The sequence below is a fragment of the Streptopelia decaocto genome, assembly GCF_964273445.1.
Source record: "Streptopelia decaocto genome assembly, chromosome: 3".
Taxonomy (NCBI): Eukaryota; Metazoa; Chordata; class Aves; order Columbiformes; family Columbidae; genus Streptopelia; species Streptopelia decaocto.
Genome location: NC_138656.1, coordinates 41183412 through 41202945, shown reverse-complemented (window position 1 = coordinate 41202945; position 19534 = coordinate 41183412).

The window sequence follows — 19534 nt, the reverse complement described above, 5'->3', positions numbered from 1 at the left end:
GGGATGCTGAAGCAACAGTTACAGCTGAATAGGAGAACTAGTATAGTATGGTATAGTAGAACAATGCCTGAGGACAACTTTACCCATTTTTCCAGTTAATGAAAGGTAGTGCTTCTCCCTATAAATGTTGTCTCAGAAAACCTCCAATGATTATAGAGGTAAAGGCACTGATACTAATGAACCTCAGAAACTGCTGAGAGATCTATTCCTTTTTCTTTCTTATTTTAGACATGTTGCATCACAACCTGAACAAATGTGCCTGGGAAGGCATCTGACAGCAAATACAGTGCTTGACCACTACAGAAGGTTATTTGGCGACATACTTGCATTCATACATCCCTAAAGGCAACTCCTGAAAGATGTTTGTTTCTCTTTTCTGGAATACAGAATGATTGATGGAATGGTCCAAAATCCAGTACTTACATAGGCATAGAGGAGCCAGAAGTAGAAAGTAAGATCTTAAAGACAGAAAGCAATGTGGAAGCAGATTGCATGACACATTTTTCTTCCAGATAACCTTTATTTCCCACTGGCATTGAAAGGTATATTTGCTCCATGATAGAGAAAATGATAATGTGCTTTCTGAAATGTTTTCTTTGTTATATCATGTTCCAGAGAACCTGATGATGACTTTTATTGTCAGAAACTGGAGGAAGAAGTTGAGTCTCCTGGAAATTACAACTATTTTCTCTCACTTTCTTTCCCTTTCTGACATAACCATTTTCTCTCATCTCTATTTAACTTTTTAAATTATTATTTTAATATGTAAAAACATCATAGATTTCAGGTTTGATACCTTAATTTCTACAAAATATTGCAAATGAAGTGAAGTGTGGCTGAAAGCGTCCTCCAGGGATGGGTTAATAGCACAAGGGACTTGTGCAAAAGGATTTATCAATGAGGTCACAGCCACCAAGGACACTACTGCCACTGGTAGTTATTCTTCATCTACACCTGAGGAAGCAAAGAAAACTGAGAGCAACTGGAGAAACAACTCTCTTTCTGCCTAATCAGTTAATTTACAAGTCTGCTGTCATCTGCAGGACATCAGGAGAAAGCAAATGGCAGCTTGGCAAAGCTGTCATGAAGAACAGATAAAAAGGCAAGTCAACTGTGTCTTTTTTTTTTTTTTTTTCTTCCCAATGGGCTTTTCATCATTCAGTTCTCAATATGTAGTTTTTTGCAAAGAGTTTTTGCTTTGAAAGTCATCTTTATCTAAAGTTTCAGACAAGCAAAGGAAATTCACTTATTTAAAATAGAAAGGCTTAGTAATTCTTTAGAGTTTTTGGTCTTTTTGAATACTTGTCTCTGAGATTTAAATAAAAATATAAGGAATTTCTAACTTCTGGGCTACAGACTGATATCTGTGGGGTTGTTATTCATGAAGTCATTATTAAACAGAAAGATTTTAGAAGACCGATAAGAGGGGAAATAATATCACCACAGATGCACAGTATTTTAGCTGACAGTCTACCATGGTGCTGACAGGAGGACAGGAACCTGCCTTCCTCAGAGACAACGCTGGAAGCTGGATGACTGCAGCAGGATAGTATGGTAAAGCATAGAGCAGCCTGACTCTGGGAGGAAATAGGAAAATGGTTGACCCAATATCCCAAAACTGGATCGGGGTTTTCCTATTTACATGTGAGGCAGAAAAAAGAAAACTTTTCTTGGTTGAATTGCCTATAAAGGATAGAGTACTAAAGGCTGAGAAATTGCAATAATGGTTTTAAAAAGCTAAAGTTGCTAAGCATCTACTGTTTCAAAATACTTTAAACAGGATTACACTGCCAGAAATCTGTATAAAACTGTTGATTCATAGTATACAGGAAACAAGGATGTTTATTTTAAAGAGAGAAAGAGGAAGATATCCATTGCTTCCTTTTGTAGTGAGTATAGTTTGTGATTAAGAATAACACAATATCCAGAAGTCAAGCTAAGCTCTTGTCAGATATGGAAAAGGCTAACTTCGTACCCTCAACTGTAGAGGGATTTCCATTAATTTTCATCAAATAAGAACTCAGTTTTATCAACTAAATAGTAGGCACATGGTGAACTTCTGCCATGTTCTGAAACTTTCAAGGAAAATTCCTGAAAATTCAGCATACTAACTTGCACAGTAGATGATTGCATGAATTGTTTAAAGCCTCTCTATTTTCTACAAATCAGAGTTTAGAAAGGCTTGTTACTGAGTCATTTATGGTTCATAACTATTCTATTTTACCCTGGGATGAAGTTGTCCAGGTACCCAAACCAATCAGTTTTCCTTATTTAATTCTGTAAGTCCATAGTCCTGTGCTACCATAAACTTTCCTACAGGAAAAAAGTGTTTTGAGGACATGTAGAGTCTTGTACACCCCAGATTCATACTCTGTTCTTTTGTTGACCAATATATCTGCTTTATGTTACACCAGAATCCTTAATTTAAAGAGTTCATGGGAAGAGGGGGAAAAAAAGCACCTGCAGTGCCAAGTGGCCCTTCTGAGAAGTTTCAATATGCTGCTCTAAAGGATGATTTTCAATGAAGTGATTGTTGGAAATGTTATTTGTTTCAATTTTTAACAGAACACAAACCACAATATTTGCCATGGTACTGTTTTCTGTGTGATTTTTTTTATGCTGAAAGGTTCCAGACAAATTCAGACTCCATCACAAGAAAGTGAAGCCTCATGACTAAATTATGGATAAATTGTAAGCAAATTAAAACCAGATTTCCTAATATAAACTTTTATGCATATTTTACAAGACACAGTTTTCTAATACAAGTCTATCTGATACATCAATACCTACCTGTGACATTATGATATTTATTATAAAGTATGAATATTAATATTAAAACTTATTTTTCTACTAACATCAAGATTCTCTGGCATATTGCCATTTTATTCATGACAATCTAATTACTATTATCTTATGGTCTGAAACAGACTTATTTGAGAATATTTGGGTGAATTATCTAGAAGTCAAAATATAGCCAATATGCTTTGTGCAAGCTAGTTGTTTACATTTAAAACCAGAGCTAGAAATAAATTCATTAAATGTATTAGGGAAACTTGACAATTTGAAATGTTTGAGATGAATAATGCAACCTTACTGATGACATGATTCCTCTAGCATTTCCTGTAGCCCCTTCCAGGAAGAAGGCAATAAGTGCTACAAGCAAATCTGAATGCAGTAGCTGACTCGCTGAAAATTCAAAACGCTTATATAGTTTAAGGATTACTGCAGAGTTCCTATGAATATTTCACCAACCAACCTGTCTGACTGACAGATACTACTGACACTTTTAGAATTTCATTTATTCAAAGAAATGCCATCTCATTATGTAAGAAGCTTATGTAATAGAGGAAGCCTTTTTTTTTCCGAGTTGGAACTTTCATCCATAATTTTAAACTAAGTGGAAATGCTTTCCTGAGTGGAAGATGGTATGTGGTTTACTGGTTTTCTCAATTACAACCCATAGGTGTGTTGTATTCTTGCAAATAATTACCACAGATTTTATTATGGTTTTGTTTGACTAGTCAATGGCTTCACTGAAGTTGTGGACAGTTGCTTTAGACCATGGTCCATGAAACATTTGGAATTTGTTATCAAGCAATAAACCATACCTTTGCAAATCTCCCTCTGAATGGGTTGAGTCTTCAGCTGTTGTGTTGCCACCTGGATGAGACTGAATAATTTCTAGTCAGAGACCTTTGAGGTATATCCTATATATAAGAAGTGCCTAGAAGAAGAAAAAGAAATGAGCTGTCTAAAAGCCAACATAGATAAGACAAGAAAATTATGTAGGGCTGATCTAGTTTCTGTCTTTGACACTGCTGTACTTCTGGTTTTGTGAGTCACATAAGATGTCATACATCTTAACTTTTGTAAGAATTTTGATGTCATCTTCCCTAATGCTCTCAAGAAACTGGGGAGGTATGGTCAAAGTGGAAAGATGATTGGATAGGTGCAGAACTGAGGAAATAACTACACCAAGGACACAGGAAAGTGGGACAAAACACTGTTTTATTATTTATTTAATCCTACACATCTTTTCCCCCTATGTTTTGTGTCATAATTGCTAAGGAACTTGGATGTGGAAAGTCTTTAGGAAGAAGAAAACAAAGACTTTCTTATTGTCTTGTATCTAAAATATGGCCTATTTGAAACACATTCAGTCAAACAATCTGCTATTTTTAAGGATAAGTGTTCCCTTTGTGACTTACAATGAAAGGTTTAGATCTAATTCAGACCTGACCTGGAACATGCTCTTGCCAGCTGAAGGGCTAAATTTAATTCTGTGTTTCAACCTCAGCTGTAGGAGCTGTTCTATGTCTGCATTTTCTCTGAAGAGGACAGATTTTGGGATATTTATTAATAAATAACCTAAGAAGAAAAGGAAGAAATTATAGACAAAAGTAAAATCTTAATGCAGTGATGACAGTTCAGTTTCAATCACAGTATGGTATAGCAGCCAAGTGGACAAAGTCCAAACATTTAAAATGTAATAAAGCTTTAATAATATCACCCATTGTATGCTATTTTGAAATAACCATATAGTATATTTCTGCTTGCAATAATCATCTGGGACCATAAGTGATCATTGAAAATAGCACTCCATTATAAAAAAAAAAAAAAATGTGTTCTCTTAGATAAATTCAGAGAGGAGGTAGAATGTGTTTTGGAAGAAAAGTTTTAGACTTTCCAGAAGTGAAGCCTCTTTCTGCTAGATAAGTATACCCATAGCTTTTCTGCAAATATATGCAAGTTGAAGGTCTTAAATATCTGGGATCTATACCGATCTACTCATAATGCTTTGTGTTTTCATTATACACAGAATGCTGGTTCAAGAGAAATGGTGTCCAAATAATGTTCAATATACACCGATTGAAAGACAATGAAAATCAGAGCTTGTCTGTGCTAGAAGGTTATAAAACTTTATCTTTCCTGGGGTTTAAGTTGAATGACTGCTTCATATTTATGCAGTTATACTGATCTTTATATCAGTTATTTGCTGTTCCACTTTGGAAAGGAAAAAACAACTTACCCATACATATCTATTTTTATGGGGACCATGCTAAGCTCTTTATTGATGATATCAATTTAAGAAATAAAAGAACCCTAAAAGCAAACCTACAACTTATTGAAACAATTTTGATGTTAAAGCTTTTAAAGCATTTCTAAGTCCTTTACACTGCTTGAAAAAGTCAAAATGCATAAATGGCTCCACTAATATGGACTTATTTGTATCAGACGCATGTCTGATGGAGAGAGCTTATCCAAAACAGGCAGGGTCAAAACCAATCTTTTTGACATTAAATGAATGGCTATTCTTATAAGTGTACTTGAGCAGTAAAACAACTATTTATGTAGATAGGAGGAAGTTGAAATTCATGTTCTAGTCAGTTGGACAGAAAAAAGAAATAGTTCCACAATAGTACAATGTTCTGTTAAGAACCTGAAGGACAATATGAAACTTAGAGTAGTTAAAGTTTTACCAAAAAAAAAAATTTCAATCAATGCAATATTTGACATTGACTTAAGAGACTAATAGAAATAGCTTAGGTTAACAGAACAAACAGCATCTCTGATGTGGCATATCTGATGCTTAAAAATAATATTAGACTTATCTTAACATGCAGCATGAAGATCAGAAATACTTAACTCTCCCTCTGTCAGCAATGTTTCCAAGTCTATTTTTGGCTGTAACCTTAGAAGAGGCTCACTCTTTGCAGATGCTGAATTTTCTATAAGGTGAACATCTGAGGTTCCAGAGGGCTTGGGAATACACCAGCTTGGGATGGACAAACTCACCTGTTTTATGTCCTTACCTCAGCAATACAAAGATAATAAGGTAATTATTCAGTTGCTTAATTTGAACAGGCTTTGATTTAAGCCAGTGGAAAAACTGGAACAAAAATAGACAAGACTATTCAAAGAACTATAGGCATCTCTGAATTTCTCCTATTTTTTTTCTGCTGTGGAATTTTTTTTTTGTTAGAAAAATTTTCAGCTTATGGCAAATAAGGCAATATATCTGCATTTGACAGCAGGTTTCTGTTGAAGCTTTAAGGCTTCAGTCCATGTGGATACTTTTTTACGCCTTTGCCTTCCTTAAGTGAGTATGAAAGCAATCCATCTTTTTTTTTTTTTTTATTATTTTCTTTATTTGAGATTCAAAGATCATTTTCTCCATTTCACAAGGATTGTTGGAAAAAACCCGCTTGCTCTATTTTTCTGTTGCTTCTGCAAAACTGATTTGTCAGCAGTCACAGCTAATTCAAAGCTTTGCAGAACTGTAGGTGGTATTCAGTTCTCCCACCTTGGACTGCTTTCAGTTTTCTACCTGTAAAGCAATGAGAGAGGATAGCCAAGAGGTCTCAGTTGGAACCAGATGGGTAGCTAAAGTGATTGTAAAGGGCAGATGATAGAAGTGAATAGTGTACTAGGACCCAGCCGAACTGTTTTTTGTGGTTCCTAAGCAATATAAAGAGACTGATAAGGCTGAGAGGCTGCAGGGAGAAAATAATTTTTTCGCATTCCATGTTTATACCTTATAAATTGCTACTCCTCTTCCACATTCCTCAAGTATGGGACCTCCTTCACTCACGTAGTCACCTTCCACTGTTCCTGCTTTCCTGTAAGTAGGGGAGTTTTCTTCTCTAACTCTTCATAAATCTGTTGCTGAGACTTGTGTGCGCCCAGTAACTCTCAGAGGTGGGAACAGTTCTGGAAACCTAGCAGATCAGAGTATGTCCTAGGAGGCACTGACCTCTGCAGGTTTAGAGAAGCATCCAGCATACCCTTTTTGAATGTATATTATAGTCAGACTTCTGATGTTTTAAGGAAGAAATAAACTCTTATTCAAGGTCTATGTAACAAGATGGAAGTTTAGATTCTGCAGCTTAAGTGTCATGGCACTGTGGTGCTGAGATCTGAGTCAACTGTGGACAAGTACACAACTGAGAAGTTCTGCCAAATATGGAAATAAGTTTTTAAAAATAAAGACAGCATTTAGATATATTGCTGAGGCTACATCAGGACATTGCATCTTAATCTGAAATAATGATGAAAATAAAGAAGGAAAGAGGAAAGTTTCATAAGTCTTTCATATACCCTTCAACATTGTTAATAATGTATTCCCTAAGGGTTTTTGTTTAATTCTTGTTCCAACCTAATATGTGACCATATAATACCTATTAAAGCTTTAATGGAAGTTTCTCACCTTGCATCAATCTGTCTATATGAGAGATTATAGAACTGCTGTACGAGCTTTTGCATTAGCTTATTTGATTTTATAAATGCTCAGTCATCCAGAAGGTTTGATTGTTAATGTCAATGGAAATAGGAACAACAACTTGACAATCATGCACATAATTCCTCTTAATTTCAGCAGGATTTAGCTACTGAACTCTGCTAGTACCTTTGGATTTAAGTTCCTCTCTATATGTTCATTAGTCCTCATTTCATTTAAAAAGAACTCAGAAAAGCATTTCCAAATGGAAGAGTTAAAACTAATTTAGAAAGCTGCCACCCTAGAAAATTCTTTGCCATAATACATACAACTTTGCACAGACTTACCAAAAAAGCAGCAGTCTTTCTGTCCAAAGAAAAATCTCAATCAACAATATTAATCTTCTTTGTTTAAGTAACATATCAATGCTTATTCTGTCAAATAATGACTGATTTGTTTGTTGCTTCCTAAATCAAAAAGGCATAAAAATATGTGAAAGTAAATGAATGTATTTGAGCAATCTTCCAACACTACTAGTCAAAGAGCTGCCTGATGCTTTCACATGAATCATGCACCTGCAATATTTCTGCTAATCACCATTTTAGATGGTGTATTCTTTCTGCACAACTGATCAAAAGGTATGTGGGAGTGGAATGCAGGGAGACTACCTCTGATTTGTACTTGAATTACAAAGAATTTTACTTGTTTTCTTTCATCTATGTATTAGCTTGTGCAAAATGATACCAAGCTTACATAACCAAACCTAAATAACACAGAAGAAAACAAACAATTGTTACACTTATGACCGTTTCAGTGTTAAATTTGCCATACAACCTTGAGTTTTTTATTTACAGGAATCCTATTTCCCATCAAATACCTGAAGTATACCTATTGCCCCTCATAAAATTAATCTGTTCTCTTTCTATATAGCTGTTGACTAGAAAAAGGCAATTACACACAAATATAGAAGTCAAACTAAGTTGGAGAATGATATAAATGCCTGACTAAAAGTTTGAAGGCCGTCTTCTTTGCACACAACAGAGCACAGTGCCTTTGAAGCTCCCTTCCAACCTAAACTATTCTGTGATTCCATGATCTTTTTCAGAGATCAGTAAAAAGATGATTAAGTTGATTGGTTCTGTGGTCAACAGACTAGATCTGCATCTTTCTGTCCTCACATTTGAACAGCCATCCCACAGAACTTTTAAATGATAATATTTCTTTCATTTACACGGTTTGAATCTTCCTACAGCTGTCCAGTCTCAATCCTGCTATAACAAACACTTAAGTCTTCATAAATGTCCCCCATACTTGCAGCCTTTTCTACATAACTGTAGAAATAATAATTTGATGAAATTAAAAGATACCAGTATTAACCATAATACCTTCCATTTAACACCTGATATTTTCTGAAGACATTTGCCTGTTGAGACATGTAGGCATCTGTTTGCACTGCTTGTAGTTTGTAATTAGCACATTCATAAGATGATGGAAATAAAATGTAAATGATGAGTAGTACTTGGTTCTTTAAAGTTGTAGGTTGTAATGACAATACTTTATTTCAGAAACATAGCAAAGTCTTAATCATTCTAAATAACTTGAGAGCAAACAAAAAAAGTTTGACATTGTGCATTAGTGCAATGTTAAAATAGTAATTTGTCAACAGAGGTATTTTTTTATTAGAGATCAAGGAACAGGCTGTTTGCTATAGGTATAAGTATTGTGATAATGGATTATTCTAATGCTTAAATTGCTTGCAATATTTTAACATAATATATCAGAATACTGAGCTTTTACTATAATATTTTAAATTTCTCTGCCTGTCACTGGGAGATGAATGTACTGTGGCAGGACTTTTTTTTTGTGCTAGATAGTTAAATCAGAGGTTTTTCAATGACTTGAAATACATTATTACTTTTATTTGAACAACATGACCTTGGGAAATTAAAAATATGTAACATCTCCTTAACAAAAAATAGATATCTTCTGTTTGACTCCAAACAAATACTTTTATTTTGTTTTAAGATTTTTTTTTTTTAGTATCTTTAATTTAGGTTAATATTTTGAGGGGAATAATGTAATTTAAACTGAAATACAAGATCTACATTTCAAACAATCAAGATGCTCTTCATTATTCCTGGAATGAAATATTTCAGATCCATCTGACTGAATGTTCTAACAATTTAAAAAAAAAATCTTGCTTTTCATTTGGGTTTTACTTTTTGCTGGCTATGCTTATTCCAAAATCAACCCAAATTCCGGTTCATTCAGAATTCAGGGATACTTATATATTGCTATCTTCTGTTGCTAGTCTTTGTTATAGATTACTCAAAGCTTGTTTAATTAATTAATTGATTTGTTTATTTAGCATGAAAGATTTTTTTTTTAATTATCTATTTTTATCAATATTCAAGGAAGATCACCAACCCATCTTGTTCTTTATTTTCTAGTATAATTAGAATAATAATACTAATTAAGAAAGCTCAAAAACCTTGACTATTAGTAGTGAGCAATGAGAAGTTTGCTTGGTTTCCATCTAAGAAAATGCCTTAATAATCCCATCCCACAGAAATACCATATTGATACTCAACAGTTTCTAAGCAAAGGTGACAGGAGCAATCAGGATTCTTTTTCACCTTCGTAATACAGAAGCATAAAAATTGTTACAGACAAGTTGATACCTGTTTCCCAACAAGAAATGAAGTCATAAGAAAACAGCTTGACTGTTTGATTATTTGATCCTCAATGTCTTTTATTAATGGTGTTGTATTTTATATTGCTGTCTTTTACCAGAACAAGTGTATAAGAAATCACTTTCAACATTTTCAAGTCATCACACATCAGATTATATGTAAGTAAAATGGCTTCCCAGCATTTATTATGCAAAGCAGTTAGTCTGGCTCTTCATAATGTTGTATTTGTGGCATGTTAGATTTCTGTCACTGAAAATCAAAGAGGTTGGTTGTATGCATACCTAGTGTTAATAATCTCTTTAATGCAAACAGCACTGGGTTGCAGGGAAAATGCTGTAGTAGTTTAAATATTCTCTTCCATCATTTATCAAAAAGTTATTGTACTTCAGAATGCTTTCCTTTGCATTGGCATTTAAGTGCTTAATTTTCCTCATTAGAAAAAAGTAAAAACACTGAAACAGAACAGAAAAGTGGTTTGTTGTTGTTGTTGTTGTTTGCTTTTTTTAAGTTCCAGCAATCATAGCAAACAACCTTCAGTGTCTACTTTCTGCTTTCAAATTCATAATTTGAACTACACGACCTGTTTGAGGAGCTCTGCAATATGAGCATAACACCATGTGATCCAATGAAAATGAACCAAAGAGGAACACTGAGAATAAACAGAACTCTTTGATTTCTCAAAATGACACATGCTTGGAGGAAGCAAGTACAAACATTGCTCAAAATCAGCACCAGCTCTAAGCTCCCCTTTTCAGCCACATTGCTTGCCTTGTTCTCTGCAGCACTGGCTTGCTTCTTCCAGCATGTCATTAATCAGACACCTCCATTTGCTATTCTTGACAGTTCAGTTCTCTCATGCTGGGTAATTGGTTTATTCCACTGGCTTAAATGAAGGACTAGTCAGGTTAACAAATGTCTAAACATGGCTGTTCTTCACCCTCCAATTGTTTTTCCTTGTGTTTCTGATCAATCTTCACACTCTCTTGGAAGCCCCAATTGAAAGGCTTCCAAGGAATCAACCTGTGTCTCTTCTAGAAGATGCAGGACCCTAAGCACAGTCCTTCTGCTTTCCCTCTACTGGCTCACTGGTCTGTGTCAGACTTTTTCCTCACTGTCTGGGAAGCCTTCATCTCTCATCAGCACCCAGGGAGCACAAGGTACTTCGACCAAGCTCAGCCAAGCCACAAGTTTGTCTTCACTGTGCCAGGGCAATTTGTTACCTCCCCCATCTGCAGCTATGGTGATTGGTGATGCTACAAGGTATGCTGAACTGGGAATTTGAGATAAATATGTTTGGAGGCAGAAATCCTGAGTGGAAACTCGCACTATTACGGTCTAGTTAATTACCTGTTTAGCCAGAGAGAGAGTATAACTGTGGGATAATCAGCAGAGGCAATTTTGCGCTGAATGGTTAATTACCACAGACAAAGCTGAACAACTGGGTCAGGGAGGCAGAGAGGAACTTGGTCCATACCATAATCTTTAACATGAGAGTCCAGGGACTTTTTAACAGTTATGCCTCTGCTCTCCTTGTGGGTGTGCAGATGAACTTAAGATAACAGATAACATAACAAGAATGCCTAAATGTATTTCATTCTGTTAAATGATGAATTCCTATTAGTCAAAAGAGTAAAGGATGTTGCTATGCAGAAGAATTTGCAATTCCTTTGCTGCCTCACTGGCAAAACACATTTCCGTGCTTACATTCCCCTCACTGAACTTTAAACATGCAAAAATTAACCTTTCATCTGGTGTTATTCTATGCCAAGAACAGGAGAACTGTTTTAATAGATAAATAATGGATTCCTCAGCAATGAGCACTAATGACTGCAAACACATAAAGAAATTAGGTTTAATTAGCTCTGTGTACCAGTCATTACCATTTTTAAGCTGTGCAAAAGATACAACTTAAATAATTAGTTTATGTACTAATAGTCCATTGGTGACTGCATCGTGCATCTGCCTGCACTGGGGAGGCTGACAGCAGAAGACGCTGCTCATGGTGATTCAGCCAGGGTGTGGGTTTTTCGGGGTCGTCCCAGGTCACAGACCACAAAATACACTCAAAGTGCTGTCTCGCTAAATTAAATATTTAAGTACAGAGTTTTCCCTTCCCTCAGTGGAGAGCAGACTGTGAATAATTCTGTGAAACCACGTGTGGGCTCCTTTTTCATTATGTTTTTCCTCCATACTGACCTCCTATGCTGACAATCTGAGGGTAGCAGAGAAGAGTGTGAAAGGAAGAAATGGGGACATTTTGACTCAGGTTCAGGAAAACAAACAGCTACTGTGGCTTAAAACACTCCTCCTCCCCTAGTAACCCACCTTCCTCCGCACCACCAGCTAGGGACATTTTGGAAAAGAAAGCAGAAGCAGATGTGTTTGTATGCCTTACTGCTGCGATCTCAGCCTTCCTGGTGGTTAAAGATCACACATCAACCAGCAACACATTTTCCTTTTCTCTGCCACTGTTATGGCAGTGGTGTTTGGCAGAAAGGTGAGGTGGACAGATGGGACAGCAGTCTCCTAAATTGTCCTGTCTAAATTCACAAGATTCATCTGCCACAGGCCCCCATGACTCTGATTACTAATGCAATATAGGGCTTGAGATCAGTCAGAAGTTCAAAATATTCTGCCCAGTATGTCCAGCTGATTGTTTTTCCTTCTCTTACTTCTGCTGGCAGTCTTCAATATATGTTGCAAGAAGATAAAAATTGTTTGATTTTTCTAAACTGTTTAATTTACTGTTCAAATAAATTACCCTTTTGCAAAAGGAAGTCTAGCCACCCTATTTCTCATAGAGACACATCCTAATAATTCTGCTGTTTTATTTTGGTGAAGATTCAAGAACTTTCTTCAGTACACAGTTTCATGAGACCAACACAGAGGTTTGCTTTTGTGATGATGAGTTTAAGGTAACAGCAGAAAACCCAAGAAGGTATGTCAGAGATAGAATGTAGACTTTTTTCTTTTTTTTTCTTTGTGTTAGACATTATCAAGAATCAAAATACAGAAGAAATGGAGAACTAGAAGCTATCAAGAAAATGATATCAAGACAGAGGAGAATTTCTTAAGGTTGTGCCAAAGAAACAGTTGGAGAGAGAAGGGAAGGAAAATCAGAAGATGGTATTATGGCCACCAACAGAATATTTTAAAAAAATAGTATTTCTGATGGTACTAAAGCAGCTGACAGGTCCAGATGGATGAAACTGAACCAGTTCTGTGGTTTGGTGAAAAGGAATCCATGCAGATTTCAACAACAACAAGAGCTTTTGATGAGTTTGAACTGGAAATTGGAAAATGACTAAGATGGAACCAGAAAATAAAGTCCTCAGGAGAAGCAACTAGAGCAGATTTGCAGGTGAGGGACAAAACATGGGATGACAGCTATAGAAATGCTGGAGCTGTGCTGATATGGGGTATTTACAAGGGTGAAAAATAACCTGCGATGAGGTGAAGACCAAAAGGAGTGCAGTGCAGGTGTGTATGAATGGGTTAACCTGTGGTAAGTCAAGCTGCTGTTCTTATTTTTAAAATCTATGACCACATCAAACAGCACTTGGAGCAAGACCTTCAGATTGAAAAATTCACCTATCAATGAATGTCAGATTTCTAAATATGTGCCAGTTGACTTCCTTGTTTCTCATATGTAGCCAGTTAGCTTGTGAGAGTTTATCACAGTGTATTTTTCTCCTGTATTACATTTAGAGCCTGGTGTGTCTGTTCATGCATCCCTACATGGAGACATTAATGATAAGAGAAAGAGAGAAAATAAATGAGGGTGCAAGAGAGGTCAGGAGAGCAGCTAGGTCTCTGAGGCAAATTGGAAGGTGAGAGAAGAACAATTAGTACATTTCTAGGTCTGTGACAAGAGAAAAAAAAAGAAACGTGGAGGAAAGGAAAGACAGCCCAACTGAGGAGACAAAAAAAGTCCCAAATCATGTTGGAGATATAGTTTGTGAAGCTGAGGAAAGTGGGTCAGTCCACAGCAGCAGAGGTGCAGGAGGTGCCACATGCTGTGGGGGAGAGCTGTGCAGCCCAGGAGTCAGCAGGATTGAAAGATGGAATCTGTGCTGGAGGGAGACTAGTTGAAGGATTTCAGCCTCAGATACTCTAAAGTGTTAAGCTTTCATATCAGTACTTACACATATACTTAATCTCTGGAAACATTCAAGGCCAGGCTGGATGGGGCTCTGAGCAACCTGATCTAGTTGAAGACATCCCTGCTCATTGCAGGAGGGTTGGACTAGATGGCCTTTGAGGGTCCCTTCCAACCCAAACTATTCTATGATACATTATTTTTATTGAGGAGTATCAGACACAGCATTGAGAGATGATAAATTCCTGTGAAGCTCAGTTCCATCTGGAGAAAATGAAAGTTAAAGATAAAACTTGCAGACATAGAAAATGTAGTAAAAGTTTAGCAATAACCCTTCCTTGACCTTCTGTCCATATAACACAGATGGTGATCAAAATATGAGACTGTGCACAGAGGGTAGAATCAGGCCTTTTATTCTAGGGACATAAGGTCAAAACAGAACCAGTGTGGTCATATAATTAAGGGAAAATTCTTTTCACTGCGTTTAATAGGAAGATTTCAAAGTGGTCTGTAGTTCACAAACGTAAGTTGAAACTCGCAATACTCTAGAAGCCACAGTACTGTCTGAATACATATGTAAATAAATCAAGGTCCAAGAAAGTTAGGACATACGGTTTTAGACAGTTCTAAGTACTAGATGATAAAACTATGGCTACTGTGATATGACTAATGAAACTTTTGCAGGCACATCCTTCCTGTGATCCTGGATGTTTCCAATTGCATAAGTTACATAATGTTTGTTTGCTTAATACATTACATCAAAGAGAGAACAGATTCTGAAGCAAAGTACTCCATATTCTTTAGTGCTTTCCTGTTATTCTGTTACTTTCAGTAACTTGTCTCATGTTTTATTTATTTTAATCTCTAAAATTAATTTGGTCCACACTCTGGAATTATTCCAGAGTGCTCTGTCATTTGGTTTTGCAAGTGGTTATAAGAACTAGTCAAGTATGGCTCAGGAAACTTGAACTCTTAAGAAAAGAGGGTTTTCCAGCTCACTTCAATTTATCTAAAGTGTTTGTTTGAAATTTACCAGAAATAAAAATCTGTGTCCAGAACCTTTTGCATTCAGAAATCTTCTGTAAAATTTGTCAAACACTTTGACTGGGTGAAAACAGTTCAATAAAGTCAGAGCAGCAAACACAGAAACATGCAAAACCAGTCCTAATAACCTCCAAGTGTCTTTTTGTATGTGCATATTCCTGTCTTCTTAGAACAAGCCCAATGAGAATATAAACAAAAGACAAAGCATTGATTTTCATTCAGGGAAAAACTAACACATCTCATGTTTAACAGGTACCTAAGTGTCTAGCAGTTTTGGCTCATATTGATAGGTGTTTTTACATTTGATTCTATTTAGATAACAATTTGTTTTATATTAATTACTTGATTTATAATTTGCCCAATACTTGCTTTACAGACCCAGTATGCCAGCACCTCAAGACAGCAGAAATATCCTGTAATAATGTTTTCAAGTTTATTAATAGCAAACACAAACTTTGCTCCCAGACTTCTGCTTCAATCCAGACAACAGGTGGGAAGACACTGAGCTTGTATTTTGTGATTTTTGGGCTAACTTATAGCTAATACTGTCCTGATTGTTCCCTTTATCTGAGCCTTTATTGCACCTCCAGATACGAAATCTTGTATTTAGTAGAGATCAGAGGATGACAAACCATTTTGATAGCTAATATCAGTGACATAAAAACTTACACTGTTCTCCTACCTTTCTCCTGCATGTCTTCTAATTATACCTCCTACATATTTGAAAACAGAAAAAATTATGCAGGAGCTGGTGCTTTCCAGACTGGATGCTCTGTTCAACTGTCTTTGTGACTGCACTTCCAATGACTGATAAGTTTGATGAATACTGAAAATTTGGGATCAACATTTATATTTTGGCATGATTTACAAACAGTAAATGCCCTGTGAGTGTTAAAATCAGAATACTTACTGAAGTACTTCAGTGTGGATAAAAATTGCTACATTTAGTTACAGTTTATGTTATTGTTTAAATTAATATCCAAATTTAGTAAAATCTTTCATTAACTTCTGAAATTAATGGTTTTGCATTTGGTTGATTTCTTTGCAAAATAGAATCATTCCATGCAGTCTATAGTAGGTAACACCAGAGATAGATACAGTCATAAGACAGCAAAACAAAAAAAACAGTTTTGTCATTTTGAATGAGCACGTTGTTGAAAATGAAATGAATAGTCCCATAGTTTTCACATAGCAAGAAGCATTACACAAATTGTTTTTCAACTTTTGATATATGCAAAATATCACAAATCGAACACAGACAATCAAGAGAACAACAAAAACATTAAAGAAATGTCATATGTAAATAAAGCAGATTGTCAGTGGTTCTTAAAGATGTGTTGAGGACAATAGGAACATTTGTTCCTGTATTACTCACTGTATCCAATGTCATTTAAATGTGGCTGAGATTTCTTATCAGATGATATACATATCTTCATATAATATACTTCAAAATTACCATTGGGCTGGGCACTTTGTACAATTTAGGAAAGATCTTCAGCAGTCAAAGGACTGTGAATCCTGATAATCTGTTAAACCAATAAACTTTACAAATGTAGATGGCATTATTGAGAATAGGCTCAAGTTATTCTTGAAGGAAAATGTGAATGGCTGATAGGGTAGTCAAGCTCAGGGTCTATTTGCTTTTCCAAAATTGTAGCTATAATTAGTGTGTCAGTCATGCTGTACTGCTGTCAGTATTAAGAATGCACAGGTGTAGTCTGTCATGTATAGCAGCTGCACAATATGCTAGTTTAAGCAGTTTAAAATTTGCCCTTTTGTATACTGGATTTTCATTCAAATATTGATAGGATAAAACTTCCTATGTGAACCCAGAGCTCAGTCTTATATCAAGCCTAGAAATGTAGCTTCAGCTGAATCATTCACATATATATGTATATCAAATATTAGAATAGGTATCAGGGCTTATAAAAATGCATGAGATAATGCATCGGTAAAACAGGCTCTTTGAAACTAGACCATGACAGATGGAGCTGGTTTAAGGAATTTGAATATAACTTTAAATTCTGGTCAGCCAAGTAGATATTTGGTATTGGAGACTTCAGGGAACTGGTTGCTCAACCTATGTTAATTTTAAACTATAGACTGTGCTAATTCTAGCTATTTATTAATAACTTTCTTTAGCAAATAGGCTCATTCCTTTTCTGTAATCCTTCCTGCAAGGTGAGAAAATTTTTTACTCATTTCTGAATGGTATCAACCACAACAGAAGCTGAGTAGGAGGACAGAATGTCTAGATAATTTTGACTTTTTTATCTTTTTCTTAATATGTAGCCTGATTTTGCAACCTTTAATCACATGAGAGATACTGAGTGCAAAGTAGTATTAATATTAAGACAACTTCAGATAGTATTCACCTGAGTACTTTACAGTGGATTCTTCCATCAACATTTCAAAGAAAATTAAATGTAGAAATACTACTCCTTTGATAGAAGTGTTTTCCTGAAGTTTCTTTTCCTTTTTCCTTTATCAAGATCTGCTTTGCTAATGCCACTACCTTGTTCAGCTGTTTCATGTCAAGTAATATCACTAATAGCTATTGCATACATTTTGCCAACAAACAGTTCAGAACATGAAATATTAATTTAAAATGCACATAACTTAGCAGTGGTAGTACAGAAGCAGCAGCAGTGAGCACAGAAAAAGTGCTTTAATTAATTAGCATTATAGCCTTTGGGGTTTCTGTGTGTTCTTTGAATTCCAGTAATATCTTTACCATTTCACCCAAAGTTAAATATGAAATCTTCTTGTTTTTTATTTCAAAAGAGGTACATTTTTATTAACTTTGTGTCACTTTTATTTTTTTTTTTCCAAGTTTATCATAGACTGGTGTCAAGGTGTGAGGATACCTGGCATACTTCCTTAGCCTGTATGAAAAATTTATGCCAAAAATATATATTATCCTATCACAACTGATAGCATTTAAGCAACACATTGAATATTGATCTTTAAGAAGGAATTCTTAGATTTTAAATAACATCATGGTAACCATCTTTTTTGCTGACTTTAAAAATTACCATGCTATGTAATAACCAGGGTTCCCTCCCTCTTCCCAGGTTCACAGATATGCCTAAGAGAACCACATGGACCGCCTCTCATGATGATTTATCCAGATTATATTCTTACTCACATTTGATGAAAATAATGGTATGGAGAAGACAATTTCTACTTCTCAAGACAAAAAAAGCCCACTGCTGTCATGGCCATAATTTAACACTGTCTTGTGAGCATCTGCTTTACTGGGTGTGATGTGGGGATCCTCTCTGTTACAAAGTGGAGGGAGTGTCTCACAGTGGTGACGTTTAAAGACAGGATTTCATCTGCCTGAAGGTCTGACTATAAAGATAAATCACTAGGAATAGTTCCAACATAGAGCACCATGACCCTAAAATATAATCATGTTAGTGTACTTGCTGTTGCCAGAGTATCCAGGTCAAACTATCTGTTCTGTATGAAAAAAAGGGCAAAGTTTACTCCAATTCAAGAGGCATTTTCTGCTCAAGACATCACATGATCTCAACACTACAACTATTTTTGCTTCCAGGAGTCATAAAAACAGCTGGAGAGATTTTAAAATCATCAAACCAGAACTTACTCCACATTCGGATCTTGTGTTTAGCTAAAGACAGCTGGCTCCAAACTAGAAATATAATGACAACAGGTCTTAAATGTTGTAAGCAAGAGCAAAGTTGCAGCTATTTTTCTCTGATATACCCTTTTCTTTTATATAGACACCAAGAACCTTTAAGTAGCCTGGATGCTGGAAGGTTATTGAAGTGCAGGCAGGCTCCAGTATAAAAGGAAAAAAAAATACAAAAATGTTCTGTGGCAAATCCACTAACTGCTAGAAGAATTTTAAATAACTATATAGAAATAGCTTAGAGAACAATCAGGAAAGAGTATATCTTGACATGTCAGGTTGCTTTTAGGAACCTGATGGACAAGGAAAACTTTGCTCTTATTCTACTTGTCTGCATCTTCATTCTATGGCTGTTGCTAACAAGAGAACAAACCCTAAAATATTACTGATAGGGCCACTGAGATAAACATAATAACAGAAAAATATGAAATAAACTTTGCACTTTTAGGAATATTTTTATTTATTAAAACATTTCATGTTGCACTGATTTTTTGCAAGCAGGATACTTTACATGCTGCCTTTTATATTCATAAGGTGGAGGAGAACAGTGAAGGGACAACAAAGCTTTGTAAGCCTTCTAAAGTGCCTTAGGGTAAATTTTGAGTCATCCTTTCTCTGTTGTGTGAGACTGTTCTGAAATTACATAGAAGACTTTTGCAAATGTAAATGGTGTAAAACTTTACTTGAAATGATGTTAAGCACTATGTCTAAATGTAATTTTCTTTGAAATATGACTCTAAGCAGTGATATAATGACATATATATATATGGACTATTCAAACACAATATTCTAGGGAAAGACAACCAGGCTGGATAGTGCTTGGA